The 20,747-nt window shown below is 40.6% G+C and overlaps 2 long non-coding RNA genes across 3 annotated transcripts in view; one reads left to right on the top strand and one right to left on the bottom strand.

The window, feature by feature from the left end:
* Nucleotides 1–1,706: 1,706 nt before the first annotated feature.
* LOC122462245 lies at nt 1,707–4,401 on the bottom strand. Its single transcript, XR_006284690.1, has 4 exons — nt 3,954–4,401; nt 2,972–3,040; nt 2,672–2,874; nt 1,707–2,207 (listed from the first exon to the last, which is right to left on the bottom strand). It is a non-coding gene; the product is annotated as an uncharacterized LOC122462245 (long non-coding RNA).
* LOC122462246 overlaps nt 2,736–20,747 on the top strand; it is an 83,407-nt gene continuing 65,395 nt past the window's right edge. Inside the window, exons 1-2 of one of the 2 annotated variants that reach the window (XR_006284693.1) lie at nt 2,736–3,799; nt 5,773–5,848. This is a non-coding gene — a long non-coding RNA (uncharacterized LOC122462246). Of the gene's footprint in view, nt 3,800–4,749; nt 5,114–5,772; nt 5,849–20,747 lie in introns of those variants that run through there. The other variant, XR_006284692.1, reaches the window with a different exon arrangement.

The following is a 20,747-nucleotide window of genomic DNA, read 5'->3' as shown; positions in this document are numbered from 1 at the left end:
CCACACACATGAGGGGACAGCCCTTTGCCTCCGAACCCATCAAAGTCACACCCCAGTGAGCAAGGTGAGCATTGGTTGCTCTACACATCACAGACCCGGAAACACAGTGCCAAACATGTTAAAAAACCTAAGGCACAGGAGGGATATGGGTGACACACATGCACATATATTGGCAAGAGCAATCGGGTAGGACCAGAGTAGTAGCAAGTGGGCTCCCAGGCTCTGGAACCCCAAGAAGCATATTTGATTTGGAAACACCAAAATATTCCCACTGTGGGAACATTTTGGTGTTTCCAAAACAAAATATTATGGAATTTCGCTTCCATAAACAATTTCAAGGTTTAGGATTTTTGTCCCAATTGGGGATTAAAATTTTTCCAGAATTTTTCCTGGAAGTGAAAATCAGTTTGGCTACAGCACTAGCTACACCCTTTCCGTCTGAGTCAGCCACCACCATCTCTAGCACACTATCCACTGCATCCTTTTAATGGAACAGAGGGATCGCCATTGGCATCAGCCAATCAGCTGCCTCTGCCTAGCTGGCTACTTCAATGATAGGGTGAGGCGTGCAACTGAGTAGCTAATCTTCCCAAAGAACAAGGATGACTTAGTAGAGATAATGGAGGAAACTCTATTAGACTGCCTGCTTTTCATCACTGCTAGGCATAGAGGATGGGACTCTGTGCACCTGACAGCTCTTAGGCTAGAGTATATTGCCAACAGGAAACACGCACACTCCATGAATGTGATGTATTTGTATGTGACTAAATTGCTGTTTACAACTGTGTCTAGGTTTTCCTGGATCCTACTATGACTTCTATATTCTAAGCAAATGATGCCTGCCTGCCTGCGCTGAGCAAGTGTGCAGCCATTACACTGGGTTTCAGCCTTGGCAAACAAAGATGAATGTAAGATATGCATTGCCACTGCACAGATGTCAGCAGTGAAGGGGTTAAGCTGTAACCTGTATCAGTATTGCCTCAGACTGTGCTCACAGCCCTTCAAAAGTCCCCAGATGCCAGTTTATTACATCAGTAATCCCTGCTAATGAATTCATATATTGGGTACTCTGTAGTAATGTCTCATCCATTCAATCCCAGATGTACTGACTGGTCTTTGCTCTGCATTATTTGCCTATTGTAGGCTGAAAGAAGCACATTTCACTCCTGCTCTGATGCAACTATTTCTGAGGCTCTTGTGCCCTATGGAGCCTGGATCCTAAGGGTATTGGGTTATCTTGCCCTTGGGACCCAGATTCAGCAGGCAGGGATAGCTGAATCTGAATTCTCATTAAAATGATTATGCCCCAAATCTGAATTTTGCCAGATTCTGAATGGTGGGACCTATCCACTCCCTTTGCAAGGCCTTTCATCTTGCAAAATAAAATAAATTAGTAAATCTCCATTCCAATTGCAGAAGATCAAATCCAGGCAGCTCGGAAAAATGTGGAAATATGCAAAGTAAACAGATTGTTTCTGACAGTAACAACATTGCAATTGCAAAAAGCATCATCAGATTGCAACATACACATACTAAGCTTTGAGAACAGCAAAATTCACAGTGACCTGAATGTCTACACAGCAGTTTTACAACTCCACAGCCTGAGCCAAAGTCAGCTGACTTGAGCCAGCCGACCCAGGCCAGCTACAGGTATTTAATTGCAGTGTAAGTGGGGTTTTGTTTTGTTTGGTTTTTTTTGGGGGGGGGGGGCGGGGGAGGGGAAAGGAAGGGGGTTAAATGAAGAGGTTACATTTGGGTTGTTCTTAGTTTTTGAAAAAGTATTTATATCTTCTTTCATGTAGGTACACGAAAATGCAGTGTTTCAATAAATAGGATGGAGGCACCAGCTTAATAAAGTAAATGAATATGCCATACAGCCAAAACCAAACATGGCTGGACACCCAGATCATATTCCTCTAGTACTGTATCGCTGAAATTGTTGGTGAACGAGTCTGTCAAACAAAAGAGACAGCCTACAAGTATCACAGCACCCATTTCTTTGTACATATGTGGGAAAGCATTTGTTAGAGTGCACTGTGTGCAAGAAACGTTCTTTGGCTCGGTCACTGAAAATATTGGTCAGTGATGGGAACCTCCCAAAATACATAGTCAGCTTTTTTCCCTCTTCTCTGTCACCTTCATGGATGGAGATCAGTGTATAGTTTTCAAATAATGGCAATTTAAATATTATTTTATCATTCCTGGACCTGAAAAGTGAAAGTTGCACAATCAAATATCAAAATCTAAGTTTCAAATATACGCTGTAATGAGGTTTTGTTGGTTAGCTACAGGAACACTTTTAAAAAGGAGCCATTTAAAAGCCTTCTAATGAGAAAAAGTACATACTCATTTTATTTAGAACACCTGGGGTGAAATTCTCACCTCTACCATGGTGCCTTTACCCTGGCAAAAGGGGCCAGCACCGTGTAATACGGCTCTAAAAGCCCCAGGATCAGATGCAGAGAATTCCCTTGGGGCAAGCACTGCAGATACAATCATTATGGATGTTCGGTTCTAATTATGGTCTCAGGACAATATTACGAAAGAGAAAAACATCCAGTTGCCCTTCCCTGTACAGTCTAGCAATGTTTCTCAATCTCTTTGTGCTGATGACCCCATTTAGATATAAAAAAAATCATGACCCCCATTAAAAAAAATTGCAACCTCCTACCTTCAGGGCCTCAGAGCTTCAACCCCACTCAGGCAGGGAGCTTCAGCCCTGCTGGGCGTGGGGCACAGGGCTCCAGGTTTCAGCCCCACTCTGGGGATGAGGCTCTGGGCTTCAGCCCCGCTGGGGTTCCTGGCTGTGGCTTTTCGCGATGCACAGTTTGAGAACTGCTGGTCTGTAGTGGCTCAACAATAGGACAGCATCCACTGGAACAGTTAAGGAGAGTCCAGATGTAAGGGGAGGAACTGGGAGGGCCAAGAATACTCTGAAACGTGAGGAGATTAAAAATGGTATGGTAGATACCTACTAACTCCAGGGTTGGATTATTTGCAATACTGATTTCTAAGAGTGGCAAACTCCTCCTTCTGTTAGCTAAAGGAAAGCAGAAAACAAGTTGGGCTTTTGCAGGAAATAAATTGCCAAGCTGGTAATTGTGACTGACAGCATAATAGTCTGGACCAGTGGGTTTCTCTCTCTCACACACACTTTTTTTTTTTTTTTGGCATTGTCAATGTAAATAAAACAGTTGTTAGCAGAGTGAGATTAAAAACACAGTTTCCCTAAACAGATAGCAGCTGTTACACCTAACCCTGCGACTTGAACATAGGTTTTTTCCTGTATACATGAGCCAAATAGCCCCATTTTCAGTACTAAGACCCAGCATGGGTACTTCTACTCAGGCTTCACCAAGCTCCGGCCAGAAGAATGTGTTTATATCAAGTTGTTAAAATGCCAGGTGTTCTGTGTTTGATCCCTCTGCCCCTGCTGGGTGAATTAGTAATAAGCAAATCAGTTCAGAGCACTTCACCCCAACACTCCCAGTTTTCACTCAGCACAAGCCAAACAAATTTTTTTTCTGTTAAGACTTCAAATAGTTTAGTTGACTTCTTTAAGAAGTTCAATATTCATAAGCCTCTGTACTTCCTAGTTGTAGCCAGGAGTGGGAGTGCCAAAATATTGCAAGACAACATGAAATTTTCAACAAAGGGACCCTATTCTGTGAGGCATTGAGCATCTGTCTTCACTGGGCTCTGAAGACACTCAGTCCCTTCTTGGAGCTAGGCATTCAGCATCTTACAGGACCAAGTTGGATGAGATGAAGGAATTTAAACAGCGCTCTCCCAGCTTGAGGTGAGCTCCCTAACCACTAGACTAATTCTCTGTCTCTATCCCTATTAATATGGAATGTGGAACAGCTTTAAAAAAGGAGCTTGAGAAAGCCACATCAGACTAGCCTGGTAGTTAGGGCACTCACCTGAGAACTGGGGAACCCCTGTTCACATACCTTCTCCTCCCGATGGGGGGTACAGGGGGCTGACTGAACAGAGATCTCCCACATCGTAGATGAGTAACCTAACTCCTGGGCAAAAGTTTATGTGGAGTTAGTCAGGCATGCTCTGAGTATGCCTATAGGATTAGGCCCCACAGGTATTCCTCTGCCTATCTTCCGTTTTCTGGCTTGAGGATTGCACTGGGGCTTAGGCAGGAAATAGACCCCGGGAGACTTGCCCGAGGCACCAGCATCAGAGCCGAAAATGTAGGTGCCTAGGGAAACTTTACAGAGAAATATAGGCACCCAGTGAGTTTAGGTAGCTACAGGGCTAGGAGGCAGCTGAGCAGGGGTTTTGTAGATCACAGTAGTGCCTTAATCCTTTGTGGATTTGGCCCTAAATCACCAGCAATAGTTAGAGGCACAACTGCTTTCCCCCTGTGCTAGCTTGATTGGGATGAGGAAGTCAGCTATGCTTCTGAATGTCCGTTGAAGCAGGCGGAGCTCATTACCCTCATCAGGGAATAGAAAAGGCTAAGTTCCTCTCAGAAGATTAGTGTGTGTGCTCCCAGACAGGAGTATTTATTGGTCTGCCTCCCACCCCCACCCAGTTGGTTATTCATTCATATCAGACCCCTGTTGTCACAGAGACTACTTCTACAGTCCTTATTCCAGTCAAACTCATTAGAAATTGAGGCTTCAGAATGGGCACTATGTACAGAGTCCCACTATAACTGGAGAGGGGCTGTCTGGTAAGGGCCTCTGCCTCTCCTTTTCATTCTGGAAGTGGTGACAGAGCATCTCTTCACATCCTCCAATCCTCTCAGGGCTTTGGTCTCCAGTCTTTGCTCGGAGCAGCTGGAGGAAGAGTAGGAACCAGTGCTTTCTCCTTAGTACTGCTCCCCCTTCCTCTTCTGTCCTGAGCAGAGAAGGAAGCGGAAGTGATTATTACCTTGTAATGCAGCTTTTAACGCTGTGGGGAAGGTGATAAATTCTACATTCCAAGAGGATTAGCACAGTGAAACCTACATACAATAGTGTAGTCAAGCTTTGCTGCAAGAAGAATTAAAATGCATTGAAATAACTGGGAACTTTGCTATAGGTGGAGGCTTATTGAAAGTGGCTTCCTCTGCATTACCTTATGCTGTGTTGATGAAACTGGTTCCAAAGTATAGGTATGCAAAATACTCTGACTCTTACACAGTATATTTTGTACAAGATGTCTTTAAAATCAATAAACAACCTTTAGAGTGTACAAATAAAATGGTGTGTAAATGGAAAATTGCATCATATTTAAGTGCTGATAATTGTAAAAGAAGTACAACTCCATATGTGTCCTGCTGAATAGAGGGGCTTGATTTTTCCTTTCTTTACACCTGTTTTCCATCATCTAACATCTGTGGATTTACTCCTGACTGAGATCTGAGTCTGTCTCTGTGGTCTTGTCTAGGTTGTGCCCCAACCTCTGATGAAATAGCATCATTGCCAGCCAGTGTAGACAAGAAAAGCAGCACTTTGCACAGATGGAGTTTAATGTGATTTCAAGCAGGAATTGAGTGAGCGCCACTGCTACAAACTGCTGCTTTCTTTATCCTCACGTGGGGTTTGCAGTTATGTCAGTAACTGGCTGCTAATTGTTGGTATAGGGAGAAATTCCCAATGTAGATGGGCCTAAATTTTGTCACATTTTATGTAGTAATGTGTCTTAGAAGAGGAAATTTCAAATGTTCTTTATGCAGACAAAAAGCCTTGTTGGTTCTTTTGTTTTGATCCCAACTGGTTTGGGTATTTTGAATATTCAGTCATCTGATTTTTGCTGGTTTCTTATTACTAGTTGACAAAGATGTGGAGAAGGACTCGCTGAGCACTATGAAACTCTCATCTCTGAGTATCTGGGGTTAACTTCTAAGGTAAGTAGTATCCTCTGAATTCTTACATGTTTTGGTGTATTTATATAGTTTCTGTGCTGCAGAAAGAACAAGAAGTCTAATCTGGAGCCATTTTGAAGTTGACAAGTCATGAATGTGTAACCCACATACTTTTTGGGTATGGGGGAGGAGAGGAGAGAAAGAGAGAATGTGTGTTTGTGTTTTAAATGAGTCTGCTCTACAGCCTTAGCTAAGAAGTAGTTGGCTTTTAGCTAATGCAGTGAAGGCTCATGCACTAAGTTCCAGAGGTCCCAGGTTCGATCCTGACAGATGTTTCAAATGCACTTAGAATCTTCTTATATTTACTGTTCAGTGATTAAAATATCAGAGTTTCATGGTTGGTGTCTATATACAAAAGAACAAGACCAAACTAAAAAGCACAACCTTGCAAAATGAGACTGATTGCTTTTGTGTTTTCAGTTAAGAACAAGTTGTTCCCATGATCTTTTCAGTGGAGAAAAAATATCAAGGGGGTGGGAGTTAGAGAGGAGGGAGAGAAATGGGAAGTGATGAGGAGAGAACTGGACTGAAGTTGAAAATGACCTAGCTGAAAGAGTGGGGGTGAGGAATCAGCAGGAAAGAGAAGCTGTTTCTCTTTATAAATAGAAAAAGGAATTGATAAATATGCTATGTTTGCCAAAGTTTTGATTTCTTCAGGACTGATCCTAAGATCCTGGTCCCGGAAGGATGGATCTGTGGTTTCTTTTTGCTGTCACTGAAACGATTTGGAGTTTTGCAGTGGAATTTTTAGTGGCCACAAGATTGGGTTCCTGAACCTTTTCTATGTAATCTCACTTACTACTGGGACCAGAGAATGTGAGTGTAAGTGAGTGAGGGCTCCTAATGAGATCAGGTCAAAATGTGTCCTTTCCGATAGAAGCTTGCTACAATGGGGGAAAAAAACCTAGGGCCCTAATGGTGAATGACTTGGTGTAAGTGGGTGATGGGCTTGCACAGGGGCCCAACACTATGAGTTGGCCTTTGTCATTGCATTATCACAATTTTTCTGTTTCTATTTTGAAGGGGAGTAAAGTTATTTTGATTTTTGATGTATCAAAAATAGGTCAGTAAATGGCTATTTATAAATAGTTAAACAAAAGGTTTCTCATTCAAAATGTAATTTTTTCTGTATAATATTAATCAAAGCATTATTTAAAAACATCCCTCTGAATTTTGTGAAGGATGCTGTAAAAAGTGGATCATCTTATTGTTTTAGATCATTTTCAGCTTGGTCTATTCAAGTCTTTGATTATCCTGCTCTTTGCTAGAAGTAGGAGAAGAAGGTATACCACCTCTTGAATACCACATGCAGTTTTGGTTGCCTCATCTCATAAAAGACATATTGGAATTGGAAAAGGCACATAGAGGGAGAACAAAAATGATGAGGGGTATGGAACAGCTTCCATCTGAGAAGAGTTTAAAAAGACAGGGACTGTTCAGCTTAGAAAAGAGATGACTAAGGGGGAGTATGATTGAGGTCTCTAAAATCAGGAATGGTGCAGAGAAAGTGAATAGGGAAGTGTTATTTACCCCTTCACATAACCCAAGAACTAGGGGTCACCCAATGAAATTACTAGGCAGCAGGTTAAAACAAACAAAAGGAAGTACTGCTTCACACAACACACAGTCAATCTATGGAACTTGTTGCCATGGGATGTTGTGAAGACCAAAAGTATGATTGTGTTTAAAAAAAAAAAAAGAATTAGATAAGCTCATGGAGGATAGGACCATCAATGGCTATTAGCCAGGATAGTCAGGGATGCAACCCCATGCTCCAGGTGTACCATATGACAAGTTATGAATCACTCAAAATTGTCCAGTTCTGTTCATTTCCTGTGAAGCATCTGGCACTGGGATAGATGGACCATTGATTCTTATTTTCATAAGTTGCATTTATTGGAGATGTGAGGAATATTTGATATTACTAATAAAGGCCACAAAGCAGGGGTCCCCAATGCGGTGCCTGCGGGTGCCATAGCGCCCGCCGGGGAATTTCTGTGTGCCTGCAGGACACCCCGTCGCCGAAATGCCGCCAAGAAGCGTTGCCGTTTCTCTGCGGCATTTCGGCAGTGGGCTGTCAGGCGCCCGCCACAGTATATGCTATATATATAGCAATATGCTATTCCCACAAGAAAGGTTGGGGACCACTGCCATAAAGGAAAGCACCTGATTTATAGATCATCTGATCTAGTAGTAGAGAGGATTATATAGGTGATCATTTCTGATCAGCTCTTCTAAAGCAGCTCTTTGGCTATTGGGACAAGTGGGTAAAGAAAGAAAAATGTTTGAGTCTTCAAAGCCTCATAGCTTATTTAGCAGTTAGAAGTACAGGATCAAGCCCTTAATCTGAATTTGAAAGTATGCTGAAAAGCTTCTGATCTGCTAAGACTTTCAGTTCAGAGTTCTTAGCTTTTTCTGCCACAGTTGGTGTCACCATCACCTAGAGGAGAGAGGAAAGATTTCCTTGCAAACCTTAAACTCCTTTACTGCCAGCTCCTACTCCAATCAAAGTCAGTGAAAGTTTTGCAATTGCCTTCAGAAATGCACGATTGGACCCTTGGTCACTTTAGTTAACTATTTGTATTACTGTGTGTATGCACTGTGCCTAGCAGAATGTGGCCTCTACGTTCTAAAGTAAGAGACATCCTCACTCTGAAGAATTTGCAGCCTCAACAGATGAGGCAATAAGCAGTGGGAGAAAGGAAGTGGTATTACTGTATCTACATTTCATATGTGAGAAGCTGATTTACAGAGATATTAAGTGAAATGCCCAGGGTCCCACAGGAAGTCTGTGGCAGAGTCAGGAATTAAACCTGAATCTCCTGATTTCCAGTCCAGCCCTATAACCACAAGAGTTTGTGTTTTCATCAGTTATGCTATAGCAAAGAAAATACAGTGCCCTAAATTCAGGACGTAGCCAGTAATTCAGAGGTAAGTCCTGCAGCCCTCATTCACATAAATATTATCATAATCTATCACTTGTATCATGCTAAGTCTACAAGGTGCCTTTACAGACAGATATGAAGTTGAGTTCCAGACCACCAAATGCTACAACTTCAAATGAATGAGACTACTCAACCCTAAATCCTAATGAGATCAGAAGGAACTGATTTTTCAGATATTTGGTTTGAAAATGTATTTGATTGTTTCAATTCACTGCTCAAGAAACAATAAAGTACAAATTATATGAAAGGCTAATAGATTATTCAGAAATAAACAATAATCAAGACTTAACACGGTGAAGAGAACTGTCTGCTTACGTGTGAAAACATTTTTCATTTTGTGAACCAAGATACATTTTAGCTTTTAGAAAACTGCTGGCCAATTACATTTGTTGCTATTCAACATATCTGTTATTGCATGTCTGGTTTATATTACTCTCTTATTTCAGGTTAATGATTTGCTTGTTTACATTTTTAAATATAAAACTTATATACTTTATACCTTGATCAATTTTAAAAATAGGAATGTGCAGTAATGAATCAAGATATCCTCGTGGATTAGCTGTTTTAGTGGAGTAATGATGTGTAGGTTTTGCAGTTACAACAGGATGACTACAAACAGTTTCTGACATGTAAATGCAATGCCATTCGGTATGCTTCCATTGAGTTTTGCAAAAGAGAATTGGTCTATTTGGCTTATCCCACTTTGATTTTCCCAAGAAAATCAATATAATAAAGTAATTCTTTCCTGCCATCCCCCTCCGTGCTAAGCTCTTCTGAGAACAGTTAGAAGATGTTTTTTCTTCAATTATTTCAGGCTTTGTTTGCATTAAATCTTTTCAAAGAGACCCATGTAAATGTGCTTCTTTAATAATGATGTTTCCCTATGAAATCAGCTAAATAAAATTTTACATTTAGAGTGAGTAAGAACCAGTTATGGAGAAAATTGTTCAATATCTGTTTCTTCCTCATTTCTTTTTCCATGCAAAACCTGCTGCAGCTATATATTGGGGTAAGAGTTTGCTGGTATTGTATGCATAATTCATGTTTTTGGCCTGCTATCTACCCTTCTGTTTCTGGAATCCTACAAGATTAGGAAAAATTATTTTTTACTGCGCTCAGTACAATTCGTTTGCAAGGAATGTAATATAACACACAGCACACCATACTTAGAGCAAAATTCTATTTTCAACTCTGAATGACAGATCTTGACTCTAATAATCTCCCAGTGTTCTGCACGTGTAGGGCGATCACAGTAACAGAGCTGAGATCTGCTCTGTGGAGCTTGGAGCAGAATTTCTCTCTACTATTGTAATGATGCTTAAAAAAATTGGATAGATGGATGCTTAGAAGACTTTTAATGTAGCTCTGGTGGGTATTTTGCCAGTTGGTAGGATTTAATTTAAAGTGGAATTAGCTGTTACTGATTACCACTTGGTTATATGGATCACACATTATTTTCCAAACCAAAAGTCATTTTTCACTGCCCCTGGTGTACATGCTTCTCGCTTATAGTGGTGCGTGGACCTTGAGTTTTAGGAATCAGATTGTGGTTGCTGTCATCTGATGTGTCCTAAATCAGGAAAGAAGAATATCACACCTTTCTGGGTGCTGTAGCTTGAAACAGCCAATTAGAGCTTGTCTCTGTAAAGTAGACATTTTGCTTCTATGCTCCCTACCTGTCTGATTTGGGAAGTTTGCTGTTATATGAATTTGGGTGTATTCTAGTGATGATTTGATTCAACTATAAAGATGGGGATTGTAAAGGAGTTAACTATGTTTTAAAAAAAATTAACAGTATAGCAGTTTAGTTCAGTGACAGCAACAAAATTCCAGTTGATTTGACCTCACAATATATTGAGCAGTCTCACCACTGCTGGTGTGTCAGTACTAGGGGCCTGACACAAAGTTCACTGATGTCAGTGGGAGTCTGTTAACTTCACTGGGGTATGTCTCAGAGCCTTGGAGCTAGCAGCTTAGAATTATTGAAGAAACTTTGCAACTGTATTTTTTGTGACCTCTCATATTTGAGTCACTATTTCTCCTGCTCCCCCAAAGACACTAATGGAAGAACATGCTTTTGCTAAATAATTGGAAGTAGAGCTGGTCAAATAGGATTTGCAGAATATACAGGTTGGTAAATTTGGCTTTATGAAGCATTCATGAACCAGCCACATTATCTTTCAAGCCCATTCAGTATTCTAAAGTCACAAGTAAATAGAGCAGTTTATGGATTACTCATGAAGTATCTGATGTTGGTATCCAAACTTTAAAATGGTTACCCAAGACACCAGTGGATCAAACATATATGCTCAGTGTCAGATTTGACTGAATATGTATTTGATGTTGAACACTTCTGTTGACCAAATTGTGTAGACCAGTTCCAAAGCTGTGTAAAATGCTTGAATACTCAAAGGTTCTGAGACAGCAGAATTGAGCAGAAGTCCTGGTATGGTATTGCTAACCCCCAGAGTTTAAACGTCAAGGGTCAGGCCTTCAAAAACATGAGACTGTCTTCAAATGATGACATTTTCAAAGAAGATATATTTTGGGGTTCCTTTTCTTTACTCTTTGTCTTGCATCTTAGGTTGCACTTGGGTCACGTTTTCAAGTTTTCCTCCACAACCAGGAGGACTAGAAACTTACCATAATTATAATTAATAATAAACTAAGGTTCTCATAAAATTCCAGAGCCTGGGACTTTTAAGAAAAACACCAAAAGTCATAATATTCATGACAAATATACAAGAATTGGGAATACAGGTAGCATTCAAGGAATGTGTCTGATTCTCCCTCTTACCACCCCTAATCCCCCAAGAACTAACTTGGTGATGCTATGTTGCTTGTCATTTTATTTCATAATACCAGTGACTGGATAAGAATTTGGGGCTCAACTCTGTGCTTGGGAATGTGTGTATCTGTGTGCATGCATGTGAATTCAAGAGCAGACACTGGCCAATTGATTACCTATAATTACACCTTTTCCACTATATCTTCACATTTTAATAGTATTAGCAGTAGTATACGGAGGAAATGAAATTCAAGACCAATTAAAAAATGTAGGTAGGATTGATTCTACAAACATTTGCAAAACAGAACTATGTGCATCCAGGAGACAAACACCCAGATATAGGAGGGCAGAGTAAACTGTAATCTGCTGCACTACTGTGACCTGATGCTGTGGAAGTGAAGCTCCATATTCTTGGACCAAGAGAGGGCGAGAATTAATTTAAATCTTCATCCCTACAAGAATCTCCCATGCACAACACATCTACAAAAGTACAGTGTTTGACCCTTGATATTTGGAGTATCACAGACAACGCATCACAAGCCAATCCCTCTGTGCTAAACACCTCTTAACGGCACTAGTACAAAAAGAGAGTTTCCTCTTGTTTCATCGCTTTGCCACGTCAGACAAGGTCCAAGATTTATTAATTGTTGATGAATGGGTTATTCAAATCGGTAACAGTACTTTGTCGTTTTGTCCATTGTTACTGCACTGTACTTTCAATGACAATCAAGTTACTTACTGCACACCACTAGAATTGCATCAAATATTTTGATGTGCAGTAAATTGGAAGAGTTTGTTTTGGCCCTCAGGTTCTAATGCCTGGATAATTACCTCTGTATGCAGCCATTCACCCAAGGGCTTGATCCCCTGCTTCCTTATGACAAAACAGAACATTGTTGAAGCTGTGCCAAGTGGCAAACATCTTGCAATAATAATAACCTTTGCACAGGCCTCTCTGAGACAGTGTCTTTACGAGTTTATAGAATGTTTTATTCCAGACAATATCATTGTTGCCAGGCAAAGGTTTGTGTCCAGAGTTGTCAAGCTCCCAGTATTTTGTAGTTGTCTGTTTTGTGCTCAGGAATCCATGAGTTGAACACCAGCATTCCCATTAAACTGTAGCAGATAACTCAAACCAAATCTCTGTGGTAAATCTGCTTTCAAGCACCTGGTGCATTTCCTCTAATGAAGCCTTTTTCTCTCCATGATATGAATCCATTAGACACTGAGAAGCTTGAGTATGTAAAATATTTTGTTTATCTGGCTCTCCTCAAAGGTACTGTCTGTCATCATAGATGTCTGTAGTAAATATAGCAACAGTACTGCTGAAAGAGGGAATAATGTAATAGGCAATTAGATTTATGGCAAGCATAAACTGTAAAGCTTCTAATAACCATAATTCCTAACTTCAGTCATAATACCAGTATTAAAGCCTAGTTCTCCCAAGTATTTTGTGTTTCTAAAAATATCTTAACTGTAATTTCAGTGTTTTGCCTCCATTACAGTACCTCTAGTTTGAAAGCAAAAGGAGCCTGTCAAGTGGAGACAAATATATACAGAGAGGGGGAAAAGACAAATTACTGGCTTTGTATGTTGTGCAACTAAAGTGGACAAATAGGGAGTCAAAAATAATTCTGTCAGACCAAGAGGAAGTGTATATGAGAAGTCAGATCAGTACGTGGATGGGGGTAGAGCATGCGAGTGCACAGAGAGAGCTAATGTTGAAAAATTTGAAATGTCACCATTATATTTTGAATATAATTTGAACCCCTCTTAGAAAAGCAGCAACTGACAGCTAAAATGGTAAAAAGGGAGGGTGGTAGCAGGACTCTTATTAAAAGTAATTACATTTATAAAATATGTATTTAAAGAAACTCTTTAGAAGCCCTATCTCTCCTTCACTCCAGAGCAGTTCATTGCTGTTTGATTGGCTGATGGCATAGACCCAAAGCTCAAAACTGCCTTTAGTGATTGGTGGATATCTCATGTTGGATCTTGTCACAGACTTAATTGTTTAGCAGACTGAGTAATTCTGTGCTTAGTTTTAAGGTACATGGCATCAACCCTGTCACTTGTGATAATTTTTACATCCTTTTGGTACTGCCGTGAAGAAACTGCTGTTACGATTTCATTTCTTTTTGTTCTCCCTGCCAGTGCACCAAAATTCTGTAGGCAGCAGATTGGCCATGCCTACAGACTTTCCAACTCAAACGAATATAAAGCAGTTATTAGTCAGTTAGAGAAGCAGGTTCCCTTAGAGGAACTGCAGACAATTAGTTTTACTCTATGTGGTCGATAGTACTATCATTTTAATTAAAAAATCAGTAGATCTGTTTTATAGAATTTTTGAAGCTTTGCCACAAAAACAAGCCCTGCATTGGTCTCAGTTTCCAGGCCCCAAGCATTGCACCCTTATAGGAGACTGGAAAATGTAAATGTACCATTTATAAGTTGAAACATGACTTTGCAAAGATACTACATTGGGGTAGCGGCTGGTGAATTTCAAAGTGTAAGGGATGATTGGAGGAGGTCAGGTGGGCACCCCAACATTTGAATGCTTATCTAAACCTTCTCTTCTCCCTCCCCGCATTCTCTGCACAGAGAGCCTTCTCTTTTTCTCTTCCCTGGTCATAAATCTGTCTCCTCCGGCTAGTACATCATCTCCTCCCTACAATTTGTGACAGGCACTGAATCACTCTCCGTGCCTAACCTCCAGAGTTCAAGTCATTTTTTTTCACACTTTCACATCCCTATGACCACCCTGCACCTTGAGCAAGCTATGACTTTACTACCTTTGATATTCCCATCATAGGGCTCAGCCCATCTCAGGTTTCTGTTGTGCATGGTGTTCGCTTCTGTGCCTGAGTACATTGCTATTTTCTGACAGGAAAGCACCAGAATTAGCAAGAGATTAAACTGGCCTGGGTTAACAGATAGTATATACCTCTAAAGCAAAGACTAGGGATATGCTGGACTCCACAGTGAGATCATTGAATGTACTGGCTCAGCAGTTCTCAAACTGTGGGTTGGGACCCCAAAGTGGGTCGCAGCCCCGTTTTAATTGGGTTGCCAGGGCTGGCATTAGACCTGCTGGGGCTCGGGGATGAAGCCAAAGTCCAAGCCCCACCACCCAGGGCTGAAGCCCTCAAGCTTCAGCAGGGCTTGGCTTTGGCTCCCCCCTCTCCCCCCCGGGGATTCAGGTTTAAGTCCCCCTTCCCACGGTTGTGTAGTAATTTTTGTTGTCAGAAGGGGGTCACGTTGAAATGACTTTTGAGAAACCCTGTCTAGCTACAGTGGGTGGGTGAGGTCCTGTGGCTTGCAATGTGTAGGAGGTCAGACTAGATGATCATGAAGGTCCCTTCTGACCTTAAAGTCTATGAGCTCAGAGACTAGTTTGCAAGTGCCTTAGGTTTAGACAAAGAAGGATTAAGAGTGAAGAAATTTATATTCCTTGCTCTGCTGCAGAGCTTCCTGTGAGGTTGTGGGCACATCCCTTAACCTCTCTTTGCTTTGATTCCCTCTTCTCTAAAATGGGGGTAATATTTATCTATCACAGAGTTGCTGTGAGTCTTTCTGAGATCTCCAGTTGCAAGGTAATATATAAATACAAATTACTATTTCTGAACCAGGTCACCAATTGTAATCTTCAATTATTCTTGCACAAAATAACTTTACTTTATTAAATATCACTTACCCTTGATAGAATAAAAATATTAAGGGAAGATGTTCCTAAACATTCAGATAGATCTCTATTGAATTGCTATGTCTTATGCCAGAAGCTCTCTCTTTGAAGGATACTGCAGGATATTGGCTCTGGGATGGACAAGATGACTTTTAATAGATCTTTTGTATGTCTGGTTCAGATGATTTTGATTAATAGATTCAGGCCAGATGGGACCATTCTGATCATCTAGTCTGAACCCCTGCATAACATAGGTTATTGAATTTCACCCACTAATTCCTGCCTTTGGCTCAATATTTTGATTGAACTAAAGCATATTTTAAAGAAAGATTTCCAATCCTGATTTAACAACTTCAAGTGATGGAGCATCTACCACATCCCTTGGTAAGCTGTTCCAATGGTTAATTACTCTTCTTGTTTGCTTGTTTTTTTGTGTTTTTTTTAAAAAGCATTGTTTCCAGTTTGAACTCTTTTTAGCTTCAACTTTCAGCTATTGGATCTTGTTATGCCTTTGATAGATTAAAGAGCTGTCTGCTAACAGATATGTATTTAGACCATTATCAAATCTCACATTAGTGTTCCCTTTGATAAACTAAATAGATTGAGCTCCTTAAATCTCTCATGGTAAGATATTTTCCAGAATTTGAATCATTCTTACAACTCTTCTCTGTGTTCTCTTCAATTTTGCAACATGTGGACCCTAGAACTAGGCACAGAATTCCTGTAGAGGTCTCAAAAATGCCATATTTTGAGGTAATATCACCTCTCTACCCTGGCACAGTGTTTATACATCTGTGATGGGATCCCCGGGGTACAACCTGGAACTGGGATGCCCTGTACCCCCTTCACTCTCCAGCACTTTGCTAGTGAAAAGCAGCAAACCCCTCCGGCACTGTTATCACTCAGTACAACAGCATGTGGAGCCCCACACCCAGCTAAATTGTGTGAATGCTCCATGAGCCACTCACAAATCATACAGCGAAAGGCACTCACAAATCTCCCAAGCCCTTAGCCTTGCAACCCAGAACTGTACCGTCTGTCTTGGTCAGAAACCTGGTAAGTTAATTACCCAGTCCATCCCTCCCTCGATGTGGAGAGGACACACATGAGCTTTTGTAAACTGAGCTGAGATTTCCCAAGCACTTCAACCAGACCACACTGTTTTAGGTAAGATATAAAACAGATTTATTAACTACAGAAATATAGATTTAAAGTGCTTATAAGTGGTAGGCGCAAAAGGCTAGAGATAGTCACCAAAGAAAATAAAAAGTAAGCATGCAGTCTAATTTTTAAACCTTATTAGACTAGGCCGTATTTGGATCAAGCAGTTTTTCTTATCTTACTGGATTTTGTAGGTAGGTTACAGTTCTTAATACACAGGCTTCCCCTTTAAGCCTGGGACCAGTCTCCTCAGTTCAAGTCTTTGTTTTCCTAGCATCCTTGTTGCTTCCAGCACAGGTGGGGAAGAAGAAAGGCAAAAGCATGATGCCACTGTCCCCTATTTTATATCCTCAGTGCATGTGCCTGGAAAACACTAGCCCAGATATGTCCTGCTGAGCTTTGCTGAGTAACCGGGTTGAGGAATCCCCCACTGTGTGGTGCTTTACTTACAGAATTGTAAATCCCTTGTTTGCAACTACTCTGCTGATTGATGATTGCTTAACATCCTACTGAGGTGGATCACCACCCTTGTTGTCAGTGGGGAACTTGCAACAGAGATTCTCAAACTTGGAAAATATTTCAGTAACAGCCATACTGCAAAATTTTATAACTTCTTACACACTAATGGATATACGTATTTGGACAGATCAGTGGGTTTCAGTAGATCATGACTTTTCATATGATATCTTACATGGCATGCTTTGTATGAAATATATCATAATTATATGCCGGGGTGAATATGGGGGTTCCAGGGTGCTGCTTTGAGGTACAGAGTGCCACAACTTCCAAGGATTGTGTTAGCCCTTTTTACCACAGCATTTCATTGGGAACTCATGTTCAGCTAATTATCTACTATGACCCCATAGATTGACAGTCACAGCTTTTCAGGATAAAGTGCACCATCCTGTATATATGGACTATATTTTTTTGTTCCTAGACATACTTATGTTCGGTTGTATTAAAACTCAACCATCTTGCCAGTGATCCAGATAAGTGGTACAAAAGATCTGTCCTTCTCATTATTTAGTATCCCATTAATCACTGTGTCATCTGCAAACTTTCAGCAGTGATTTTTATTTTTTTTTCCAGTAAGATTATTGAATAGCATTGGACCCACAGCATATCCTGCAAAACCTTGGTAGAAATATTTCCACTTGATGAATCCCCATTAGCCAATATGTGATAAGATCTATTAGTTAGCCAGTTTAAATCAATTTATTATGTGCCATATTGAATTTGCATAGTGCTAATGTTTTAATTAGTACTAAGTCAAACAGCATACAGAAGTCTAAATATATTATCAACCAAGTCTGCAATCTCATCAGAGAATTTTGTGTGTCTGACCTATTTTCCATGAAACCATGTTGATTGACATTAATTATAATGCCACTATTTATTGATTGAGTCTCCTATCAGTCGTTCCATTATTTTGTCAGGCTAGGTAGCCTATATTTACCCAGGTTATCCCATCTAACCTTTTCAAATATTATCACAACATTGACTTTCCAAGGTTTCCAAGATCACTTGGGTTGCATATTCATTCTGAACTAATTCTTCAAGGTACTTAGGCCCAGATCCTCAAAGGTATTATTTAGGCACCTAACTCCCATTGATTTCAAAGGGAGTTGAGGACCCTTACCCCTTGGCTAGACAGGTCTATGATTGTGCAGGAAGTCTTTCAAAGATTTTTAGTCTCTCTGTATGTATTTAATTTTGCATTTTGTCAGCTAAACTACACATCTCTTACATGGAAATCATTAGCATATAATTTATGCCATGTGCTCACTGGAGTTAGTACTTTTGTAAAGGAAATAATCCCTAATATGAATAAAAATTTCAGCACTATGTGAAGTAATAGAAATGCTTTAGATGTTTGTGATACACTGGAAAGCTTAACCTTTAAAAATGTTCTTTTCAGTTTGTATGCTTTCAAATGGCTTCTGAATAAGTTTTCTTCAGCTGATTGCTTCTAAGAATTTTGCTGTAACATCCAAATGACATTTTATATCACATATTTGTAATTTTAAGGTATGAAAGATATGACAGGAGAAAAGGCAATTGAACTCTATATGAAATCTATAGCCCTTAGGAGAAAATGAACAAGGAATAACAAATTCTTTCATAGTCTGCATTGGTACTATCAGTAGCTATCTAGCACATGGAAAAGAGCATAAATATTCTGCCATCATTCCATGTGGGGAACACTCTTTGACATCAGTGGGAAGTGTTATGTAAAAAACGGTGACTGAATTTGACTCTGGGCCAAATTCATTCCAGGTGTTAATGATATGAATGGAGTTACACCACTGATAAAATTGGCCCATAATAACTAGTTCTCCAGAGTTAAATTCTGCCACCCTTATTTATGCAAAGTTCCCTTTGGCCAGGTGTACACTAGAAATTTGTGCTAGGATAGCAATGTTTTGTGGTGGGGGAGAGGGTGCTGGTGACATATGTATACAATCAAAAGCCCTAGTATAGACACAGTTATATGGACATTAAAGTGCCTCTTTTTGTGGTTGTTTTTTGTATAGCTTATTTTGCTTGCAGAATGAATACAAGATATATTGGGAAAAGCACTTTTTGGCTGATGTATGCTGCGCCTACACTAGGAGGGTTTTGCTAGTATGGCTATCTTGGCAAAACCCTTACATGTAGACCAGGCTATTGGTGTCATTCGATGAGAGTCTTGTTGGATTATGGACTACAAGGGGTATCAGCTTTCTCCTTTGGGGTATTGCCTCCTGATCCTGCCTGCCTGCCTGGTCAGTTACTGTTTTCTAGACCTGCAGCCTGTATGCAAAGGTTTGAAATTAACCCAGCCTGCCTTAAGAGGGCTACTACTCTCTCATCCTTCCCTTTCAATAATGCAGCCACAGACTCTGCTAGAATGTACCAGGTGCTCCTGCTGCAGCAAAGAGAACAAAATCCATCTTCGATTGTGTGATTGCTTTTCTTGAGGGCTGATTGGACTCTTTGCATCCATGATTATTAATTACTGTCAGGCCAATGTTTTCAATGATTAATTGACCTTGTCTAGTTAAAACAATAAAGGCCATTTAATAAGCACAACACAAATGAAAAGGAGTACTCTTGTCTATATTTCTGAATGATCCTCAGTGATATGACCGACCTAAACCTAGTGGGAAAGCACTGAAGTGCACTAGCAATTTTGGCAGCTATAAAACCAAACAGCTTGTGTTCCTTGTTGCTGAGCACGCTGTATAGGCCAATTAATTACTGACTTTAAAGAGGTCCCCCTTCAGTCATGGCAGGCGCCTTGCTTTTGCTCCTAATTAAACTCTGATTCTCCCTGAATCTTCTACGTAAAGGGCCAGATTCTGTCATGCTGGGCAGGGAGGTATAAATGTCACTTCTCTGTGACAACCGGGTTTCCTGCACCGGGGGAAGGAGGGTGGGACTCAGCCTAAGAGGCAGGTTGCTGCCATTTCCCTTCCTCTAAATTTCTACCAAGGGATTTGGGTCAGATTTACTTTAAGGTCAGGGGGAGATGCACTGAATTGGTGCATCCTCCAACCCCCTCTCCATCCCCAAATCCTTGACAGTGCCAGTCACTTTTTAGACGTGGTTGGCCTCCTCTCCCCTGTGTGAGGGAGGCTGTGACTATGTTCCAGTGCCACAACCTCCTTCCCTGGTGTCCACCTGCCTTCTCTCTCCATTCCTCCTCCAAAGGAAGATTTTCAGCTGTTCGAGCATTGTTTTACTAGCTAAAGGGATGTTTGTGTGTTTCCTGTGGTGTATGACCTCCCTCACCCCTGCCACACATACATGCCCTACATGCCTGCCACATGTACAGCACTTATTTTTCATTGGACCCTCTTTCTGACTCTCTGCTCTGTTTTTTCACAGCCTCTGTATTTATTTTTAATACTTTCTCCTCACTATCCCTTTCTTTACCCTATTTTTCTCTACACCTGACTTTTCTACTTCCTGATTTTTACAGCCTCTCTGAACTGGAATGTAAACTCAATAATGCTCAAGTCTAGCTTCAAAACCATGATGCTTGAGGAAGGTTGAAATTGGACAAAGCTAGTTCCCTTATTCCTGGTTCGAATATTGTAGCTCCTTCATGTGGTAATGTCACTCCCATTAAAGGGTTAGAGTTCTTGATTACTGGCGTATGTACCTGTCTCAGCCGTTTGGTTCAGCCTGTGTGTTACTGCTTTTCTTCCGTGTGTATAAAATAAAATGTACTTATCTCCAAAACATACAGCTAAAAATGAAAAGCTTCTGCAGTATTTTATTATTTCTCAGTACTATACTGTCCTCTCTATTTACTTGTAG

Source organism: Chelonia mydas, chromosome 11 (assembly GCF_015237465.2).
Source record: "Chelonia mydas isolate rCheMyd1 chromosome 11, rCheMyd1.pri.v2, whole genome shotgun sequence".
In the NCBI taxonomy this organism is placed as follows: Eukaryota; Metazoa; Chordata; order Testudines; family Cheloniidae; genus Chelonia; species Chelonia mydas.
The sequence above is the reverse complement of the archived record's forward strand: the minus strand, read 5'-3'. Positions and strand labels throughout refer to the sequence as shown.